This window comes from Artibeus jamaicensis, unplaced genomic scaffold (assembly GCF_021234435.1).
Source record: "Artibeus jamaicensis isolate MK-2021 breed Jamaican fruit bat unplaced genomic scaffold, CSHL_Jam_final contig_384, whole genome shotgun sequence".
NCBI classification, from domain to species: Eukaryota; Metazoa; Chordata; class Mammalia; order Chiroptera; family Phyllostomidae; genus Artibeus; species Artibeus jamaicensis.
The window spans coordinates 22,484,902-22,507,076 of record NW_026521810.1 but is presented as its reverse complement, the minus strand read 5'-3'; positions in this window follow the sequence as shown (position 1 = coordinate 22,507,076).

The following is a 22,175-nucleotide window of genomic DNA, read 5'->3' as shown; positions in this document are numbered from 1 at the left end:
ACTTTAATACTATAATTTTTGTTTTCCCATTGCATAGTCCTTAGAATATGGTGGGTCCCCAATCACTATTTGTTAAATAGTAAATTATTGTTTATTTCCATTGGAAATTTTTGGTTATAAGTGAGAGTATCATTGTATTTTCTCTTGGGAATACATTAATTCACTCCTTATACCTTTCTGAATATAAAATACCAATTTTTTTCAATTGCTGATGCTAAATATAAAATAGAGATTTTGGCTAAAGTGGTAATCAAATGAGTTATGGAAAACATTTCACATGGTAGTTTACCCCATCACTATAATTATGATTATATCATTATTTCTGTTCAAAATCTCTGTTTTATTTTCCTTTATGGCCTTTCACTTTTGGAAATTAATGTTTCTTTCAGCTAGGTGTTTGGAAAATAGGGCATTTGTTGCTATGGAGTTTAATATTTATCCACACTTTCAATGCTAGTTTTGGCTGTGCTGGATACCCCAGAAGAGATCAATGTATTTGCGTTTTTGTATTGTCACATTTTTCAGTTGTCTATGTTGATTGTTTTTTAATGCCAAAAAGTAGCTGTGTAGTTTTGTTAAATTTTTCATTCATATTTTTTGTTGAGGTAAAACTCACATACAGTAAAATGTACTGGTACAATGTGTACAATTTGGTAAATTTCGACAAATACATGCATTTATATAATTAATATCCTGATCATGATGGAGAACCTTTTGATCACTCCAGAAAATTCTACTTTTTCATAATTATTCCCCATCACCCAATGTCAACAAATGTTTTTTTCTGGCAGTAGATTTCATATAGTGAAAGAATATAGTTTAGACTTTTGTGTTTGTCTTGTTTGCTCAATGAAATGTGTTTGAGACATATGTATGTTGCATCTTTAGTTTATTTTTAGATAGATGTGTAAAGTCTGTTTTTAATTGTTGAGTAAATTTGTTTTTCTGTTAAAGATCATTTGATTATTCCATGTTCTTGACTTTTTATATATATTATATAGTCAGTATGTCTTTTTCTTCAAGAAAGCCTAGTGAACCCTGGCTGGTGTAACTCAGTAGATGGAGTGCCAGCCTGTGAACCAAAGTGTCATGGGTTTGATTCGCAGACAGGGCACATGCCTGGGTTGCACTCCAGGTCCCCAGTTGGAGGTGCACGAGAGGCAACCACACATCGTTGTTTCTCTCCCTCCTTTCCTCTCTCTTTAGAAATAAATAAAAAAAACCCTCTTTTTAAAAGCCTACTGAAATATTGAGTGGTGGTTTCAGTCTATATATCCATTTAGGGAGGATAGACATTTTAATAACACTGACTTTCCATCTGTGAATATAGTTTTAGCTTTTTAAAAAATTTCTTCAGCCATGTTTGGTAATTTTTGATATAAATATTTTTTGCATACTTTATTAGATATTTTCTAGACTGTGATGTTTTTGGTATTAGTATAAGAAGACTTCTTATTCTAAAATTTATTTGCCAATTGTTTTTTCTATATATGGAAACACAATTGATTTCATATATTGACTTATATCCCGTGGTTGTGCTAAATCTACATTTGTAGATGCATTAAGATTTTCCATGTAAATGATCATGTTTTATGTAAAGAATGAAAGCTTTCCTTCTTCTTTTTCAAACTTTATGCCTTTTAAGTTTTTCCCATCTTGCTGCACAAGTTAGCACTTTTAATACAATGTTTAACAGAAGTGGTGAGAGTGAATGTGTACTTTGCATTTTTCCCAATATTAGAGTTTCTATAAATAGAAAAGAGTTTAGTTGGTTAAACCTAATGTTAGCGGTAGATTTCTCATTGATGCCTTTATTACACTGAGAAAATAATTTTATTTCTAGTTTGCTGAGAGCTTGCATCATTTATTGAAGCCATGATATGGTTTTCCTGTTTATTTACGTTAATCCCAACATTCTTTTACTACACAACCTTTGGCATCACCTTTCAGCTCTCAGCTCCTTAGCACCCATCTTTGCTATGGCTCCTGTAGTCCCTCCCTTCAAATGCCCTACTCTGCTCCATCTAAGAATCTTCAGTGAATCTCCACGCATACTTCTGTCCCAGCCCTCACCCTGCCCAGCTCCTCCTCTCCAGTGTGGTGCCTCCCCAGGTCAGACCCTTCAGCCCACCTCTTCTGCTTTGGGGCACTCTGTCTGTGTTAGGATTAGTGGCAGTAAAATAGCCCTAGGTAGAAAGCTGGAGCAATCTGGGGGCTCACTTTGTATATTTCCCTTCTCCCCAGGATCACAGTTGCATGCTTTATGTTTTTCAGTGCCTTTCATAAATATGACCATTACTGGAAGAGAGTGTGAAAAGGGAAGGAAGTATAGAAGAGCCAAAAATGTCCCACAGATAAAGAAACATATGAGCTTGTGGGAAAATGTGATGTTTAATTGACTTTTTATAGCATGAACCATATATTTTTGGGCATGTTGAAATTTATAAAAATTGAACCAGATAAATCATAGTGTTGTCTAGAGATTTTTAAAATAGCATAATTCCACGATATGTGGTTTATTATAGTAATGTGGTATTATGGAAACATCTTAGTGTTGTTAAAATTGATATTGGTCTTGGAAGCAAATAGACATGATTCTATAGAGCTGCAAACATGATTAAATATGTTGAATTAAATTCTCTTATCTATTAAATAAAGTTACAATTAGTTTCCTTTCAATATCGATGTGAGTATTCCACAGAAAATGTTTGTAAAACACTCAGCATCATGCTTTGTCTGGAATTTAGCAGGAGACCATTAATGGATGCCGACAAACTTTCTGGTGTGCCTTCTTTAAGGAAGGGTCAGTAACTTATTTACAGTTTTCTTGGCACTGGGAATGACAGGCTGATAAAAATGCTACCTGGATGAGATCCATGGGAATCTGTTTAATTCTGCTCCCAGCCTATTTAATCAATTCATCATGCAAAGTGCTTTAAGGAAAGCATCAGTACTGCCATTATCCCAAACACACAATCCTTCTTTCATATTTTGATTCCATAAATGTCACATATTTGATGGCTTTAAAAGTAATCTTTATGGGAAATGCATTGCTTAATATACAGTATTAAAGAAATCTCCCCCTTGATAACTTCCGGTCAAGATGGCAGCCTAGGCTGACATGGCTTGCCTCTTAGCACAACCACATCAAAATTACAACTAAAATATACAATAACCATCACTCAGAATTGTCAGAAATAGAGTTGAGTGGAAGTCTGACAATTAAGGAATTAAAAAAACCACATCTATCCTAACTGGTAGGAGGGGTACAGGTACAGAACAGGCTGGTCCCTCACCTAAGTGTGGTGGACACAAATTTGGGAGGGATATCTTGGAAGTGAAGAGTCCCAGCCCCAAAACAGGCCTCTCACACAGGGTTCCGTTGCCAGAAAGATAAGTTCCCACAACTTCTGGCTGCAAAAACCAGCAGGGGTTGAATTGGTGGACGAAAGTTCTGGAGTCCCAAACAGTTCCTCTTAAAGAACTCACATACTGACTCACCTACTCACACCTTTTGAACTCCAGCACTGGGATAGCAGCTTGAAAGGCCCAGTGGTACACAGGGAGAAACCGAAGTGTCTGACATCAAAGTGAGCAGAGGCCATTGTTCCTTTTATAAACTCTCACAGAACTGGAAAGCTGGTACCACATCTGAGACTCCATCAACCTGGCTAGTACTGTTTGATCCACCTTGGAAATCACCAGAGACTCCACTTGGCCCAAGTTACAGGTCCATCCAAGCTGATTTTCCATATGAATTGCTGGTCTTGGTTCATGCTTCACAACTTCCTAAATCCTATCAAAGAAGCAATAGCTGGCCTGAGTGAGTTCCAGGCCCAGCACTATAAACAGCCAGCCTAGATTCACAACTAAACCTCACCTGGGAATCTCCAAGCTCAGCACAAGTAGCAGCCATCTCAGATTGCTTTCCAGATCAGGGAGGGTGGCTCTGGGCAAAACACAGATGGGGGCTGACCTTGGCCTACACCACCCAGGGAACCTGAAGGCCAATGCACCCAGCAAACAGCTACAGATCACACTGGAGCACCACCACCCTGCCCCTGCATAGCTGATCCTCCACAGAGGACAAAAGTTGTTAGTCAGTGGTCACAACAATCTTTACATCTGACTAGCCTGGATAAATCTCTCTCATTGATCTGCCAACAAAAACCAAGTCTCAATGACAAGAGGTGAGTGTACTCAAATTACACAAAGGGCAAACCTTGAGTACCCAGCTTGGGTGATAGGGGAGGCTGTACTACTGGACCCTGCAGGACACCTACTGTATTGAGGCACAATACCAAGACCCATAGTCAAAGCAGCTCTACCTAATACATAGAAACAAGCACAGGGAGTCTGCCAGAATAAGGAGACAAACAAACATGGCCCAAATGAAATAACACATCAACACTGCAGAAAAGGAGCTAAATGAAATGGAGATAAGCAATCTATTAGATTCAGAGTTCAAAACATTAGTTATAAGGATGCTCAAGGAAATTAGTGAGGACCTCTGCAACATAAAAAAGACCCAGTCAAAAATGAAGGATTCGTTCATTGAAATGAAGGACAATTTATAGGGAAGCAACAGTAGGATGGATGAAGCTGAGGATCAGACCCATGATTTGGAACATAAGGAAGCAAAAAACAACAAATCAAAACAACAAAAAGAAAAAAGAATTAAAAAAATGAGGGAAGTATCAGCAGCTTCTGGGACAACTTTAAGGGCTCCAACATTTGCATCATAGGGGTCCAACATTCACACTAGAAAAAGAGAAAGAGAAAGAAATTGGAAATCTATTTGAAAAAATAATGAAAGAAAACTTCCCTAATTTGGTGAAGGAAATAGACATGAAAGTCCAGGAAGCACAGAGAGTCCCAAAGAAGATGGTTTCAAAGAGGCCTACTCCAAGAAACATAATAATTAAATTGCCAAAGGTTAAAGATATGGAGAGAATCTTCTTTTTTTTTTTTTTTTACTACCAGAACATCACATAAGTTTATTCCAGACATAACATTAATGTTAAAATCAAAAAGTTTAATTCTGAACTGCACCAAATAAATTTAGCCACTTAAGTATTTCAAAAGTTATTCCCTCCACAAATGTAAGAGATCTTTTCTTTTCCATCACACATAACACAGTTCCCAATAGTTCTGTTTTTGGAAGACTTTCAGTTGACGAGTAAACTGCTTTGAGGATATTTTAGAACTTCTTTCCCCAAATGAAAACTAATCTGGACAAATTATATATTGCATAGATTTCTCTGAAGATTCTTTTTCTCATTTAGAACCCAAATGCAATTGCCATTCAGTATAAATTTTCACCTATTTGCCCGACAGTAAAAACTATTTGTCCTGAAGAATATGACAGATATAGCCTGTGATTATCCAATTAATAGAACCGTTTTACCTCAATGATAATTTTCATATTTCAAAATAACCAACTAAACATGAGACATTACTTCAGTCTTTACTGACTCACAAGTATATGAACTAGTGCCCAGCTTCTGCCTCTTCTATAGCTTCCTCCTCCATCAGTGTGTGGAATTATTTAATGTAAGTCTGATGTAGGACAATTAACGCTTTGCAAACATTTATGATCTAGGCTAAAGCCATTAACTAGGGTAGAAAAAGAAGCACGGTAATGATAGAAAGCCTACACACTCCATTCAAAATTTAGTTATTTTTTTCCCTCCTTAAATAGGAGCAGAGTGCTTGAGTACAGAAAGCATAATTAGTTTGAGGAATTCAGGGAGGCTTCCTGCCAAGATGGAGGTGTAGGTAGATACCCTTTGCCTCCTCACACAACCAAAAGAAGGACAAAAAGTTTAAAAAAAAACCACAGAACTGCCAGAAAATTGAACTTTATGGAAGTCTGAAAACCAAGGAGTTAAAGAAGAAACATTCATCCAGACTGGTAGGAGGGGCAGAGATGGGCAGCTGGGCTGGGAGGACTCGCAGGCAAGGTGGCAGCTTGAGGACCAGGGTGGACAAGGTGGTGGATGGAGGAGTGGGCAGTCCCACATTTGTGTGCAAATAAACCAGGAGGAACTACTGGGGAGTGAGACAGAATGCACAACCCAGGGTTCCAGCGCAGGGAAGTAAAGCCTCAAAACTTCTGACTAAAAAAATCCTGTGGGGGTTGAGGCAGTGGGAGAATCTCCAAGCCTCACAGAACAGTTAATGGGAGAGACCCACAGGGTCGTAGAAAGTACACAAAACCCACCCACCTGGGAATCAGCACCAGAAAGGCCCGATTTGCTTGTGGGTAGTGGGGAAAGTGACTGAAAGCTGAGCAAGCAGCATTGTTTCCTTTCTGACCCCTCCCACACGTACCATGTCACGCCTCAGTAACATGGGTTGCCCTGCCTTGGTGAATACCTAAGGCTCTACCCCTTATTACAAAAAAGGCATGCAGAGATAAATATGTCCCAGATGAAAGAACAGATCAAAGCTCCAGAAAAAAATACAACTAAGCAATGAAGAGATAATCAGGTGCAGAGTTCAAAACACTGATAATCAAAATGCTCACAGAAATGGTTGTGTATGGTCACAAAATAGAGGAAAAAGTGAAGGCTATGAAAAGTAAAATAAAGGAAAATGTACAGGAAAACAACAGTAAAGGGAAGAAAACCAGGACTCAAATCAATGGTTTGGAGCAGAAGGAAGAAAAAAACATTCAACCAGAAAATAATGAAAAAACATAAATTCAAAAAATGAGGAGAGGCTTAGGAACCTCTCGGACAGCTGGAAGTGTTCCAGTATCTGAATTATAGGGGTGCCAGAAGGAAGAAGAAGAAGAGCTTGAAATGGAAAACTTATTTGAAAAAAATAATGCGGGAGAACTTCACTAATCTGGCAAAGGAAATAGACTTCTAGGAAATCCAGGAAGTTCAGAGAGTCCCAAAGATAGATTAAAGATAAGGAGAAAATCTTAAAAGCAGCAAGAGAAAAGGATAAAGTTACTTACAAAGGAGTTCCCATCAGACTGTCAGCTGATTTCTCAAAAGAGACCTTACAGGCAAGAAGGGGCTGGAAAGAAGTACTCCAAGTCATGAAAGGCCAGGACCTACATCCAAGATAGCTCTATCCAGCAAAGCTCTCATTTAGAACAGAAGGGCAGATAAAGTGCTTCCCAGATAAGGTCAAGTTAAAGGAATTCATCATCACCAAGCCCTTATTATATGAAATGTTAAAGGGACTTATCTAAGAAACAGAAAAAGATAAAAAATACAAACAGTAAAATAACAATAAACCATCACTATCAACAACTGAGCTTAAAAAATGAAAAGAGAAGCAAAGAGGAACTAAGCAAAGAGGAACAGAAGCACAGAAGTGGAGATCACATGGAGGGTTATCAGTGGGGAGAGAGAGAGTAGAGAATGGGGCAAAGATACAGGCAATAAGAAGCATGAATGGTAGGTACAAAATAGGGGAGGTTCAGAATAGTATAGGAAATGGAAAATACAAAGAACTTTAATGTATGACCCATGGATATGAACTATAGTGGGAGAATGCTGATAGGAGGAGGTTACAGGTGGATGGGAATAAAGGGGAGAAAAAATGGGACAACTGTGATAGCATAATCAATAAAATATATTAAATAAAAGAATTTGACTTTTTAATAAACTTCCAGATATCAAAATAGATTTTGATATATAAGTGAGTTTTCTGAGATGACACTGCCTCTATTTCTGCAACCATTTCACCTGTGCTAGCTAATCAGTCCTATGACTGTATCCTGAAGTGCAGTTATTGAAAACTGAATAGCTGCCTCATGACAATTAAGCACATGTTATTTAGGGAGGGAAAAATAACTAAATTTTGAATTGAGATAAAGAGAGAATCTTAAAAGCAGCAAGCATACATGGGAGTTTCCATTACACTATCAGTTGATTTCTCAAAAGAAACTTTTCAGGCTAGAAGGGATTGACAAGAAATATTCAAAGTCATGAAAAGCAGGGACCTACAGCCAAGATTGTTCTACCCAGCAAAGATATTGTTTAGAATCAGAGGACAGATAAAGAGCTTCCCAGACAAGTAAAAACTAAAGGAGTTCATCATCACCAAACCATTATTATATGAAATGTTATAAGGACTTATTTAAGAAAAGATAAAAACTATGAATAGTAAGATGGCAAAAAATACAAATCTATCAACAATTGAATCTAAAAAAAACTAAGCAAACCAGAGGAACAGAGAATCATGAGTATAGAGAGTGCTTTGATGGTTGCCAGGTGGGAGGTGGTTGGGGAAGAATGGATGAAGAGGTGAGGGGATAAAGAAGTAGAAATAGGTAGTTACAGATCAGCCATGGGGATGTGAAGTACAGCATAGGGAATGGAGTAGCCGAAGAATTTATAGGCATGATCCATGGACGTGAACAATGGTGGGGAGATTGCCTGAGGGACTGGGGGCCCCCGAGTGGAGGGAGGCAAAGGGGGGGAAATCAGGACAACTGTAATAGCATAATCAATAAAATATAATTTCAAAAAGAGAAATCTATCCTCCCAAAACAGTGAGATATTTATGGTGAAGAAATAAAGTGCTTTTTAAAAAGTCTAAAAAATAAGGCAACAAAATCAAAGCTGAGTGATGAATATTTCTAGAGAAGAGAGGTAATGAGGACAATTAGGAACAAATGCAGTGTAATTGCAGTGCATTTTCTTTCAGCTATTTATACAGCAAAAGTTCTAGGGCAAGGACTGTGCTGAACATGTGCCAATTTCAGCACTGGGTGCTCTGTACTAAAAGAGAGGTTGCAAGTAAATTCTGCTAATATTTCCAAAGAAAATTCACCAGAGAAAGGGTGCTGCACTTATATAGTTTAATAAATATTATAATTTCTACAACATTGAAAAACTAATTCTTTAGTCTTTAAACTACTTATTGAAAATCATAATTTACTGCTCTGAAGCAAATTGTTTGTTTTCTTTGAGATGCAGATGTTTGTCTGAACTTTGATATGTGATATATTACACATAGCAAAATAAATAAAGATAAAATATTATTTGTATATCTGCATGCATTTGTATCTATTTATAATTTATACAATTTATTTTATACACCATACTCTTCCAAAAGGATTTCAAATAGATTATCAAAAAATTTTTGAGTAGAACTAAATAAAAACAAATGACTAAATCAAGGCAAAGAGAAATGAAAGTAATACATTTTTTTTGTTTTGATAAAGTTACAGATCTAAGAAAAATGCCTTTTTAAAAAGTTAGAAACGCCTGTAAATTAACTTTTTGGTTATGAAGTTATTTTCAGGAGACTCACCTGAACACAAGAAAAGTGAGCAAATACCCTACATGAGAAATGAAAACAGCTAACAGGACAGACACAGTGAGGGAGGCTGGCAGGGGGTGGAGGCATGGTCAGGACACAAATGCTGGGGCTCAACTGAAAGGAGAAAGGTGAGCAGTGAGAAATTCCCTGTGGACTGGTGTCCCAAGTGACTTAAAAAACTGAAGAATCCCATATTCTGTTCTAGGAATTATTTTCTACTTTGAGCAGCAGGCTAGACCTCTAGTGTATTCCCAATGCCTAAGCAAAGGTCTGCTAATTGCATTAACAATGCTTTGCTTGAAAAATTCAGAAAGAATGACAGTGCCCTGAAAAATGGCAGTGCTATAATTTTACCTTACCAATCTACCTGACCATGGCAGGCCAGGGAGGCAAGGTAACAACAGGAAACCAAATCTATAGTGATACACAGCCAAGAGAATGTAAGCCCTCCTATCTCCTGCCCTGCAGACCAAAATCAGATATCCTAGGAAGGGTGTCAAAAGTCCTACCATAAGTGGTGTGGTCTTGAGCCATGTAGTTGGATTATAAAGATACAGGTGAGCCCGGAGCTTAGAGTACTTAGGCATGTGGTTTATGTCACTTATAGCAATGAAAACTATGGTAATTTTTTTTCATTTTGGCCCTGGCTGGTGTAGCTCAGTGGATTGAGCATGAGCCTGAGACCCAAAAGATCGTGGTTCAATTCCCAGTCAGGGCACATGCCTGGGTGGCAGGCCAGTTCCCAGCAGGGGCCATTTCCCAGAAAGGGACCTACAAGAAGCAACCATACATTGATATTTCTCTCCCTGTCTCCTTCCCTTCCCTTCTAAAGATAAATTTAAAAAAAACCACAACACTGTGGATTTCATTGAGGTTTAGAGAGACAGTAGAAAGAATTAATTCTAAATAAAAAATAGGTATATTTCTTTACATACAACAGCCTAAGCTAATTGGATCCTGTAAAGCAAATGATACATGTAATTTAATAAGTTAGGTCAGTAGTCAAATACACGTAAACAGACACATGAAAAGTGTTTGAGGTAGGTTACATATGTTGGGTTGCCCTACAGTGTCATTTATGCTACTAAATATTTTGGCAAATAAATAGAAAATATAATTTTGCGCAGCTAATAGTCTACATGGTTCTACATGTGTGATTTTTGCAAAAATCCCATTGGATATAAACCAGTTTCGTAGAAAAGTAATATTGACTGCTTAAGTTTGGGAAATCCAAATCAGTGGGAAATCTTACCAGATAAATCAGCTTCAACAGAAACCTCCTTTGCATGCTAGCTGAGTCAAATTAGCCTGAAGTGTTATCTAAGCAGTAGTCACTATGCAGATGCTAAAGGCATTTATTGTCTTAGAAGAAAAAAAAGCCAATGTTTCAAATTGCTTTAAAATGCCAAATAATAATTAGGCAATGTTATTAACTGATCCCTTGCCAAAATTAATATTTTAGCTTAGATATGCCCAATGAAAGAAGTAAGCCAAGTCAGTAAATATTGGTTTTAATATTTATGAAAATTAATCTGGCTAAAGCAATCATTTTTGATTTGTAAAATATTCCCTTCTCACACTGATATTTCAACATATCAGCCAAATCCCTTCTCAGCTTGTGTAAGAGTGAAATTTTAAACTATGATCTAAATGTTAAAATATACCAACTGACTCAAATGGATATTTTAGATTATTGAATGAAATAAATCAAATCTCAGCTTCCTCTTAACATAAGAAATGTCTCAATAATGCTATTTTTATAATGATTACTACTTAGCAGAAAATCGTTTCCGAAATACCTGAATGGTTGTATGATAGGGGGAGTGTCAGATTTTAACTCATGTTTGGTGACAGAATTAACAGAATTACTTAGTCAGCTGCACAGATTTACACAATAGGCAGATTAGAGTTCAAGTAATGTCTCTGCTAGGTGAGCCCTTGGGCAGGTCACTAACCACTTGTGCATCTGCTTCCTCACCTGAGAAGTGAGGAATAATGGCCTTTGTCCAGGGCCAATGTACAAACGACGGGAAATAATATACACGTATATATGTGTACATATATGTATAATGTGTATGTATTGTATATATGTACATGTATTATACATATATGTATATATTATTTACCTGATACATAATGGACATGTAATAAGAGGAATGCTTATTAATTCACAGCCATAAAGTACTCTATTTAATATTTCTCCTCTCTAGTGATATTTTTAATGACCATGACCAATGGATTAAGACCTGTGTTTGATCAATATAAGAAAAAAGAGCTGCCATAATTTTTTTGCAGTAGGTTCAGGTAAACTGTAGCATTTTCTGTTTTGTTCACATTGTTATAAAGAAATAAACAAATAAATAATAAAGAGAAAGGCCAGTGCATTTATTTTAGAAGAATAGATAGATAAGTAGATGAGCCACATACAGAAAGCAATTTACTAAATTTGCCAAAATCTAACCTGATTTTTTGTAGTAAACATGGGCAGTTGTTAGATTATTCTTTTTTATTTTTAATTTTCGGTTTTAATTTATAGTGTATGTACAATATTAGATTAGTTTCAGATTTACAATCCCATGATTAGACATTTATATAACTTATGAAGTGATCTTGATAAATCTAGTACCCATCTGACACCATATATGGCTATTACAATATTTTAACTATATTCCCTGTGCTGTACTTTACATCTCATGACTATTCTTTAATTACCAATTTGTACTTCTAAAGTCTTTCATCTTCCCACCCATCCCCCCAACCCCTCTCCTATCTGGCACCCATCAAAGTGTTCTTTGTACCTATGAGTCCATTTCGGGTCTGCTTGTTTGTTTTTTTATTTTTTAGAATCCATGTATAAGTGAAATCCTATGGTAGTTGTCTTTCTCAGTCTGACTTATTTCACTTACCATAATACTCTAGGTCCATTCATGTTTTTTGCAGATGGCAAGATTTCCTTCCTTTTTATACCTGAGTCATATTCCATTGTGTATATGTACCAATTCTTTGTCTATTCATCAATTGATGGGTGCGTAGTTTGCATAGGTGCTTACCTATTGTAAATAATGTTGCAATAAGCATGTAGATGTATATGTCTTTTTGATTTAGTGTTTCGGATTTCTTCAGATAAATTCCCAGAAGTGAAGTTGCTGAGTCCTTATTTGTCTCTTGTTATAGCCTTTGTCTTAAAGTCTGTTTTGTCTGGCATAAGTATTGCTAACCCAGCTTTATTGTTCTGTTTTGTTTCCATTTTCATGAAATATCTTTTTTCATCCCTTTATTTTCAGTGTGTGTGTCTCTCCACCCACAGTGAATCTCTTATAGAAAGCATACCTAAGGGTCTTATTTTGTTATTCATTTAATCACCATATATCTTTTGATTGGGTCATATAATCCATTTGCATTTAAAGTAATTGTTGATAGATATGTATTCATTGCCATTTTAATATTCAACTTTGTTATCTTTTCTTCTTCTTCTTCTTCTTCTTAAAGAAGCCCTTTAACATTTTTTGTCATACTGGTTTGATAGCAATGAATTCCTTTAACTTTTTTGTTGTCTGGGAAGCTATTTATCTGTCTTTCCATTTTAAATCATAGATTTGCTGGGTAGAGTAATCTTGGTTGTAGGTACTTGCTTTTCATCACTTTGAATATTTTGTGTCAATTCCTTTGGCCTGCAAAGTTTCTGTTGAGAATTCAGCTGACATCTTATGGGAGCTTCCTTGTACATACATAACTGCTTTTCTCTTGCTGTGTTTAAAATTCTCTCTTTACCTTTAATCTTTACCCAGCATGAGCTACACAGCAATCTTCACATGGCTTCTATTTGTGCTGGACCTGGAGATGCCTGGGAGAGGTCATGCTGTGAACTGAGGGTGACTGCCAATAGTGCTAGGCTTGGGGCTACTTGGAAAAAATACAAGGTATGCAGAGGCCAGATATTGCTTGTTTGCAAAATTTTATCAGTTTGAAGCATGAGACAAGAAAGGCAGTCTGTAGAAAAACTACTGGAAATGGCTTGAGTGGCATGGTGTCAGGGATTTAGCCAGGTGGGGCAAACAGTGTTGGCCAGATTGATAGATATTCAGATAAGGCACTCACCTGATGGCTCTGTGGTTGAAGGGCTCAGCAAAGGAACACTGACCTCTGCCAGCCCTTCTGTTTGGAAGACAGCTGCCCTTTAGGCCCTCATCTTGAAACCAGACAACTTAATTCCTCCCCATATGTTCCTGGTGCCCCATCACTGAAACTCAAAGTGAGTCCAAAATCTGTGTGTAGGCCCTTCAAGAGGAGAGGTGAGAACTCCAACAGCCTTCTGTCTTAGTTAGCCTTAATCCCTGCTGGTTTTTACAGCCAGAAGTTTTGGGGTCTTCTCTTCCAGACACTGGAATGTTAGGTGAGGCGTTCTGATATGGGGCTGAAACCTCCTACTGCTCCGGGGGAACAGCTTCAGCCAAGATATATCTCCTGGTTTTTATCTGCCACATGTGGATGTGGGACCAGACCATTCTGCATCTCAGCTCCTCCTACCAGTCTGGATGTAGCTTCTCTATATCCTTAGTTACAGGACTTCTGATCAGCTAGATTTCAGATGATTCTGAATTATGGCTGCTTATTTTTGTGGCAATTTTTATGTGCTGTAAAAGCTTCTGAGTACTGTGTTTACCTATACAGCCATCTTGATCAAAATATATTTATTCTTTTTTTGATTTAAAAATTCAAAAGATAAAAGCACCAGTGTTTAATTTTGTCTTGATGTATTTTACTGCTTCATATATCCAAGAGTGCTTTAAAAGTTATCTCTGAAATACAGAAGTCATTTATTTATTGATTGATTGATTGAATTTATTGGGGTGACGTTGGTTAATTAAATTGTATAGCTTTCAGGTACACAATTCTATGATACATCAGTACTGGAGGCTTTTATTCATTCTGTGGGTTCTGCTGAATTCATACTGAACTAAATTTACTCTGTAATCAAGAAATTGATTATATTAACAAGTTTGCTTCAGAAAATAAAATGAATGGTAAATAATATTTATTGAAGAGCAAGAGACAAACATATATTTATGTATTTGGGCATGATTCAAAGTGTTAGACCTTTGGGGCACTGGGACCAGCAGGGAGCCCTGGCAGGCTGGTTGTGAGTAGTGTTTGATTGAAGCAGATGGGGAAGCTTTTATTTCACACTTTTGTAGTAGTTTTAGTAGGAATTACCTTGCTTGATATTCCCCTGTTCCACAATCTCCACGTACTGGAAAAGCAAGAACAGCTCATCAGGTTGAAGGTCACCTGTAGGACCTAAGAAGGCAAAGAACACAGACTAAGATACTCAGTGGTCTTGGTAATAATTGTTAAGTTTAAATTTGAGTTTGATATTAACTTGTGTCACTTCTGCACACATCTACAGAAAGATAGTATGTGAATGTGGAAAAATAAAGTAAACACACAAATGTGGTATCATTTATTTAGTTTAACATCAAAAATATTAAGCACAGTGTCCTAGGCAAAAGGGAACTGGCAGATGAAAGAGGGTAAAGGTCAAACTAGTATTCTATCCAGGCCATTTAAAATTTCTGACACAGTTTTTCATGTGAGGTTTGTGGCTTTAAGGAAACTTTAAAAGTAAGTATAATCCCCTGAAATGTCACTGTGCATTTAGCAAATTGTACTTCCTTTGAGAACTTAGAGATACAGGGCTTGGTTTATATTTTTGGCATCATAGCCTATATTTTAGTATCAAAAACAGTCATGAGACTCCTGAGGCCTTTCTGAAGTTAGAAAGTTAAAAATGTGAAGCACTTTAATATATTTTAATCTAAGAAAAAGAATCAAGTTAAAGTAATAATTTCATTGGTTTCAGATTCCATTCATCTCACTGGTGTATGATTTATTATTGAGACTCTTATTTGAAGTACTTATAACGAGAACAATTTGTGCAGTGAAGAATTTGGGAAAATTTAAAGACACTATTGAGCAAATGCCTTTTTCATTTAATTGGGATTAGGTTGTGTCCTGATTTGATTGTTTCAAGTTGATTACTAATCCACATGTACATTTCATTTTAGTTCTTTTCCTTTAGATACAATCCTTTATTAATGTAAGAGATCATTAGAGTTTAAATATTTTTAAACATTTAAAAATGTGGCTTCTGCTGACATTTCATAACACACAGCAAACGCTATATTTTTTCTATCTTCTTTTTTGGCATCATTGAAGGGTCATTTAATTTGTAGTGTTTTCAGCCTACAGGGAAAAACAAAGGGGTTGCATTTTGATTTCCCCATTTGGTGACCCTGAAAAAGTGCAAAGATTTGATATACATAAATTAGTAGCTAGCTGGATGTTATCTATTTACACATATTATTTTCATGCTACTGGACATCAAAGAAACTACATTGTACTAGACACATAAGTCAACCAAAATGTCAATAAGTAGCATCATTTTCTTACTGAACAAGCTTCTTATGCAGTCAACATATGCCATTGATGGGTAAACAGAACAAAGTTATCTCTTCCCTTCTCTGCATCTCAGACTGAATTCAGCCACAACCATTGAACACAACAGATCTGGAATCAACATGGGCTGGAGAAGGAAAGATCCTCGTGGCAGTGAACACTGTTTACTCCATTCCTGGGAGTGGGAAAAGTCAGGGAGCTATTCCTGAGCCTGACTTTGACTGTGCCAAGGTGTGGCACTGACAAGGAGGAAGGGGATAAGAGAATTGTCAAAAAATAAAATAAAATAACTGGAACTTCATACTGGAGCCTTTAGTGAGGCTGGTTTCTTTGATCATAAACCCAGTAGTAACTGTTCAAGTCCTCAATCTCTCAGTCATCACTTATGACATGTGTGTTTGTTTATAGTCAGTTTAATAACATTGAATTCTTTTGAAAATTTCTAACTCAAATAACCTAAATAAATGCTTAGACACTTAAAGAGCTAAATTTGAGTCAATTGAAGATCACATGGCCTGGGGAAAAGATGAGACATCACCATGCACTTTAACAGTTTTACAAGCACTGTCCCTCTGTCCATAGTCGGAAAAATTCTCTCGGCCATGAAAATAAAAAATGGCTTTTCCAACCTCTTTAGACAAACCACTCCTTCCTTTAAGCTTATTCTTTCTTAGTCTTTCACCTTTATTAAGCAGGTGGAAGGAGGAAGGTTAAGGTGAACTATGGCTAAACAATAGCACAAACAAACAAAAATAAGCAACAATCAAAATAATGACCCCATTGTTCAATTTAGGTATGTATAATCAATGTAAAAATAACTGAAATAGTTTTTATAGAAGTTAGATGAAATTATTTATTGAATTACCACCTGGCTTTATTCTTGGATAGGTATTAATGAAATATCTTCAAACTTCTGGATGAGAATTAAGCTTTGACTCTTTGTAAGTATATTGTATTCTAGTAAAGAATTATTAAAATTAAAATATCTATTAAACCCTCCCAAAATAGCCCTGGTTTGGGTACCTCAGTGAATTGAGCATGAGCTGTGAACCAAAAAGTTGCTGGTTTGATTCCCAGTCTAGGGCACATGCCTGGGCTGTGGGCCAGGTCCCCAGTAGGGGGTATATGTGAGGCAACCACACACTGATGTTTCTCTCCCTCTCTTTCTCCCTCCCTTCCCCTCTCTCTAAATATAAATGAATAAAATCTTTTAAAAACCCAAAATAAATAAAATGATTGATAAAACAATGTTTCTAATGCAGATGGGGAGTGAAAGCCAGGTGTTAGGTTGGAGCTGGAGTGGACCTGAAACTTGGAACATCCAGAGAGTTTCATCAACACTCACCTGGTAACATCCTCCCACGCCCTACCCAGATCGCCTAAACAAGCACTCTAAGGTCAACCAAGATCAACGAGATGGAAAGGAACTGGCTGGGAGATGTATATTTCCCAAACAAATTATAATAAAAAAATCAATGTGAAGAAGTTCCATCTGTGGTTTGTGGTTCAGATTTGTTCCTCATTCACCCTCCAGTCCTGCTTGGGCTAAACTGTTCAGACAGAAAGATAAGGATTGAAGAACATGAAAACTTCAATTATTTTTTCCTTTTTTTACTAGCATTTAATTTTTTAATTTTAAAAAGTTATTTTTTGTTCAAGAACAGTTGTCTGCCCTTATCCCCCACCACTCCCCACTCACCCCAGCCATCCCCACCTTCCTCCCTGCTTCCATCTGCCCTTTGTTTTGTCCATGAGTCCTTTAGAGTTGTCCTACTTCAATCCCTTTTAAGTCATCATTGTTATTAAATGACTTGGACACCGGCCCACAGTGTCCGAGGCATTATGGATGAGATGAGATACATTCACACAGACTACCAAGTCCTGTGGAGGAAAAGGGACCACATGGCTACTCTCTCGAGGGGAGAGCACCTCAGAGTGGCCTGACCACTCTCTCAAGAGGAGAGCATGCCAACCCTTGCCTTGACAGGTTTTTATTGGGTTTCAATTTGCACTCAACCCCAGTCCAAGGCTTTGTAAGCTTTTTCCTCTCCCCTGCTTTTTGGGTGAACTTTCTGGTGGCAGGAAAGACAGTTTGGTGCTAGGATTGACTGAGGGTCAAGTTATGGTCAAATGATAGATAGCATACAAAGAACTATGAGGGCCAATTCTGAGACAGGGTTTGTTAGCTAAAGTGCTACAAAAGTTTGGGAAACAAAACTCATTTCCTGCTCAGATCCTTATTATTTAATTGAGAGCATTCTTAGCAAAGCAGTTTTCACAGGATTTTACATATTCTTTCTTAGGCCTGATCACCTGGAGAACCCGCCCTTTTTAGCACAGGGCCACACTGGCCTCTGTCATTGTTTCAGGATTAAGTCAGGCAGGGGAAGTAAGGCAGCCAAGAGATTAGGAGACTTCTCCCAGACAGAATGAGGACTCAGGCTATGTCAAAGGTATGGGGTGAGGGTCCATCACCCCCTTTTGCTGTAGCCTCCAAGTTCTTCCCTGGGGCCTCCCAGTGATCATTCCTGTCTTAGGTTGTTCCCCTGTTGGGGAATCTTACCCATCATTGGCTAACTGATCAAGCATTGGAGGTCAGTTATGGATGAAGGAGCAGAAGTGGCACTCCTGCCAGGGAGATAAGCTTTGTCTCCTTAGTGGCTTATGGTCTGAAGGTCACTCACTCAGCCTTAGCCATGGGGGGGTTACAGCTTCTGAAACCATGCAGGGCAGTTCCCAACAATTAAATATAAATTCTTAGCATTATTATTTTTAAAATTAGAACTTATAGTGGACCTAGTAGTGCATTCAATATTTTATAAATAACGTCTCACTAAATGTTCACTCATATCACATGAGGTGGCTAATTTTGCTCTCTTGTATTGTAGATGATGAATCTGAAATCAGAAATACAGCATTACTCCTAACCACAGAAACAACTAAATTCAACATAACCTTTCCTGGATTATTTTTTAGGGTCAAAGAAATTCCTATTGGCTCTCAGAAAGCAGATGTGTCCTCACTGCACATGTGAGGACATTGAGTTGTGGTATATACTTGTTATGCTCAAGAGATCACAAGCTGCACTACTGATAGAATACATTTTATTAAATGTATTAAATTTTTTGTAGCACTGTTATTATCCTCTTGTTTGTGCAGTGCTGTATAGGTATTGAGAATTAATAAAGATACCATTACTTCTCTTGAATCATTATAAATTATTTAAAAACAGCTGGTGTGAGGTGATAGCTCATTGGGATTTTGATTTGCATTTCCCCGATGATTAGTGATGTTGAGTATCTTTTCATATTTCTGTTGGCCTTCTGTATGTCCTCTTCGAAGAAATGTCTTTTCATGTCTTGTGTCCATTTTTTTATCAGAATGTTTATTTTTTTTATTGTTGAGCTGCATGAGTTTTTTGTATATTGGGATATCCACCCTTTATTGGATATATCATTTGCAAGTATATTTTCCCATTCAATGGTTTCATCTTTCCTTTCACTGTGCAGAAGTTTTTAAATTGATACAGTCTCATTTGTTTAAGGTTGCTTTTGTTTTTCTTGCTTTCAGGGATATATCCCCCAAAATATTACTCAGACTGATGTCAAGTAGTTTACTACCTAAGTGTTTTTTACAGGAGTTTTATAGTTTCAGGCCTCACATTGAAGTCTTTAATTGATTTTGAGCTTTGTTTTGTGCAATGTGTTAGTGGACTCGTACATTTTCCTTTTCTTTTTTGATGTAGCTGTCCAGTTTTCCCAATGCTGCTTGTTGAAGAGACTGCCTTTTCTCCGTTGTATATTCTCGCCTCCTGTGTCATAGATTGGCTGACCAAGTAAGGGAGGGCTTATTTCTGGGCTCTCTATTCTGTTCCACTGATTTTTTTATGTGCCAGTATCATACTTTTTTGTTATTATCATTATAGCTTTGTAATACAATTTGAAATCAGGGAGCATGATACTTAACAACCATCTCACACCTGTCAGAATGGTTGTTATCAAAAAGTCAATAAATAACACATTTTGGTGAGGATGTGGAGAAAAGGGAATACTTGTGTACTTTTGGTGGAACTGCAAATTTGTGCAACCACCGTGAAAAACAACATGAAGTTTCCTCAAAAAACTAAAAGTAGATTTACCAAAAGTCCCATCAATATCACTTCTGGGTAATTATCCAAAGAAAATGAAAATACTAATTTGAAGAGCTATATGCACTTCTATGTTCTGTGCACTATTATTTACAATAGCCAAGATATGAAAGCATTCTGGGTGTCAATTAATAGATGAGTGAATAAAGAAGATGTGAGATATATCATAAAATACTACACAGCAATAAAAAGAATAAAATCTTGTCAACTGTGACAACACGAATGGACCCAAAGGGTATTATGCTAAATGAAATAAATCAGAGAGAGACAAATACTGTATAGTTCTACTTACATGTGGATTTTAAAAAGACAAAATGAATGAACAAATAAAACAAAACAAAACATTAACAGACTCAGAAATAGGGACAAAAAGGATGGTTGCCCGATGAGAGGAGGTTGGTGTATGAGTGAAAAAGTGAAGAAGAATATAGTCAATAATATTGTGATAAGTGTGCATGGTGACAGATGATTACTAAAATAAGTGGCATGATCTTATTATAAGCTATAAAAATGTAAAATCAGTATATTGTTCACTTGGAACTAATATGATATTCTATACCAACTATACTTACATTAAAATGAATAAGAATGAAGAATATTTTCTGAGCATTCATTTTGTAAGATGGAATTTCTTAATGCATTTATGCACTATATGATGTTCACCATTGGTCACCCTTCATCTCAAACCTACTTCTTTTTTGTTGTGACCATTTTAAATTTATCCCACAAATATTTATTGTGTGCCTGCCATATGTGAGGCGCTACACTAGGTGCTGGGAATACCTTTTTCAAGAAAACACAGCCTCTGCTTTTAAGTAACTTGCGTTCTCACGGGAGTTGGATGAAAGATAAAATGGCAAGTGGATACATGTTATGCTTGCATTTTGCCACTAAGGTATTTGTATTTGGGGGTTGTGAGTTTAACTTGAAAATTATAATAGTTGACTTTGAAATAGGTTAAAATAGAAGATTTTAATTGAACTTGAAAACATATTTCTTTATTGTCAATTTTTAAAACAGAGAGGATTTATGACCCTGACTGGTGTGGCTCAATGGTTTGAGCGTGGGCTGGGAACCAAAGGGTCACCAGTTTGATTCCCAGTCAGGGCACATGCCTGGGTTGTGGGCCAGGTCCCCAGTATGGGGCACTCAAGAGGCAACCACACGCTGATGTTTCTCTACCTCTCTTTCTTCTTCTCTTCCCCTCTATCTAAAAATGAATAAATAAAATCTTTAAAAAACCCAGAGAGGATTCAGTGTATCATTTCAACATAGTACTCTATCTATGATCTATCTATCATTTGTCATGTCTGTTATTTATATTCTTATTTGTTTTAGTGCAGGAGATTTTCTATTATGATTGCAGTGGAATATACTTAAGAGCATTTGTTTTGACTAGGACAGGCTAAGCAACTTGAAGTGCAAAGTTTTCATGTAGTGAAATGGGTGAGGTGATACAAGAGTGTGGGGTTTGACCATGGGAACGGCATGGGATGGGTGGAGGGGGACAAAGCGGGGAAAATTGGGACAACTGTAACAGAATAGCAATAGAAATTATTAATATAAATAAAGCATATCAAGGAATAAAATCAGTTGTTTTTTTGGAAATATTGGGGTTGTGATGCAATGTTAACTTCAGTCAGGCTGTACAGTGAAAAACTGGATAAATGAGCTCAGAGTTCTTGGGAGAACCTTCAGTAATGATACAACTTTGGAAGATTATAGTATTTAAAATGATAGACTAAAGTGATGTTGAGCATCTTAAGATATGTCTATTGGTCATTTGTATGTCCTCTTTGGAGAAGTGTCTATTCAGGTTCTTTGCCCATTTTTTAATAGGAGTGTTTATTTTTTTGGTGTTGAGTCATGTGACTTCTTTATAAAATTTGGCTATTAACCCCTTATCAGATATATCATTGGTGAATATGTTCTCCCATTTAATCGGTCATCTTTTCATTTTGTTGATGATTACCTTTGATGTGCACATTATTTTTTTAGTTTGGTGTAGTCCCACTTATTTATTTTTTTTCTTTTGTGGAGATGTAGCAGAAAAAATTATTAGTATGAGAAATGTCTGAAATTTTACTGCCTATCTTTTCTTCTAGGGTTTTTATGGTTTTAAGTCTAACATTTAAGCCTTTAATCCATTTTGAGTTTATTCTTGTATATGGTATAAGAAGGTGGTCTAGTTCCACTTCTTTGCACATACCTGTCTAATTTTCTCAACACCATTCATTGAGTAGACTGTGTTTACCCCAGTGTATGTTTACCACAGTGAGATACC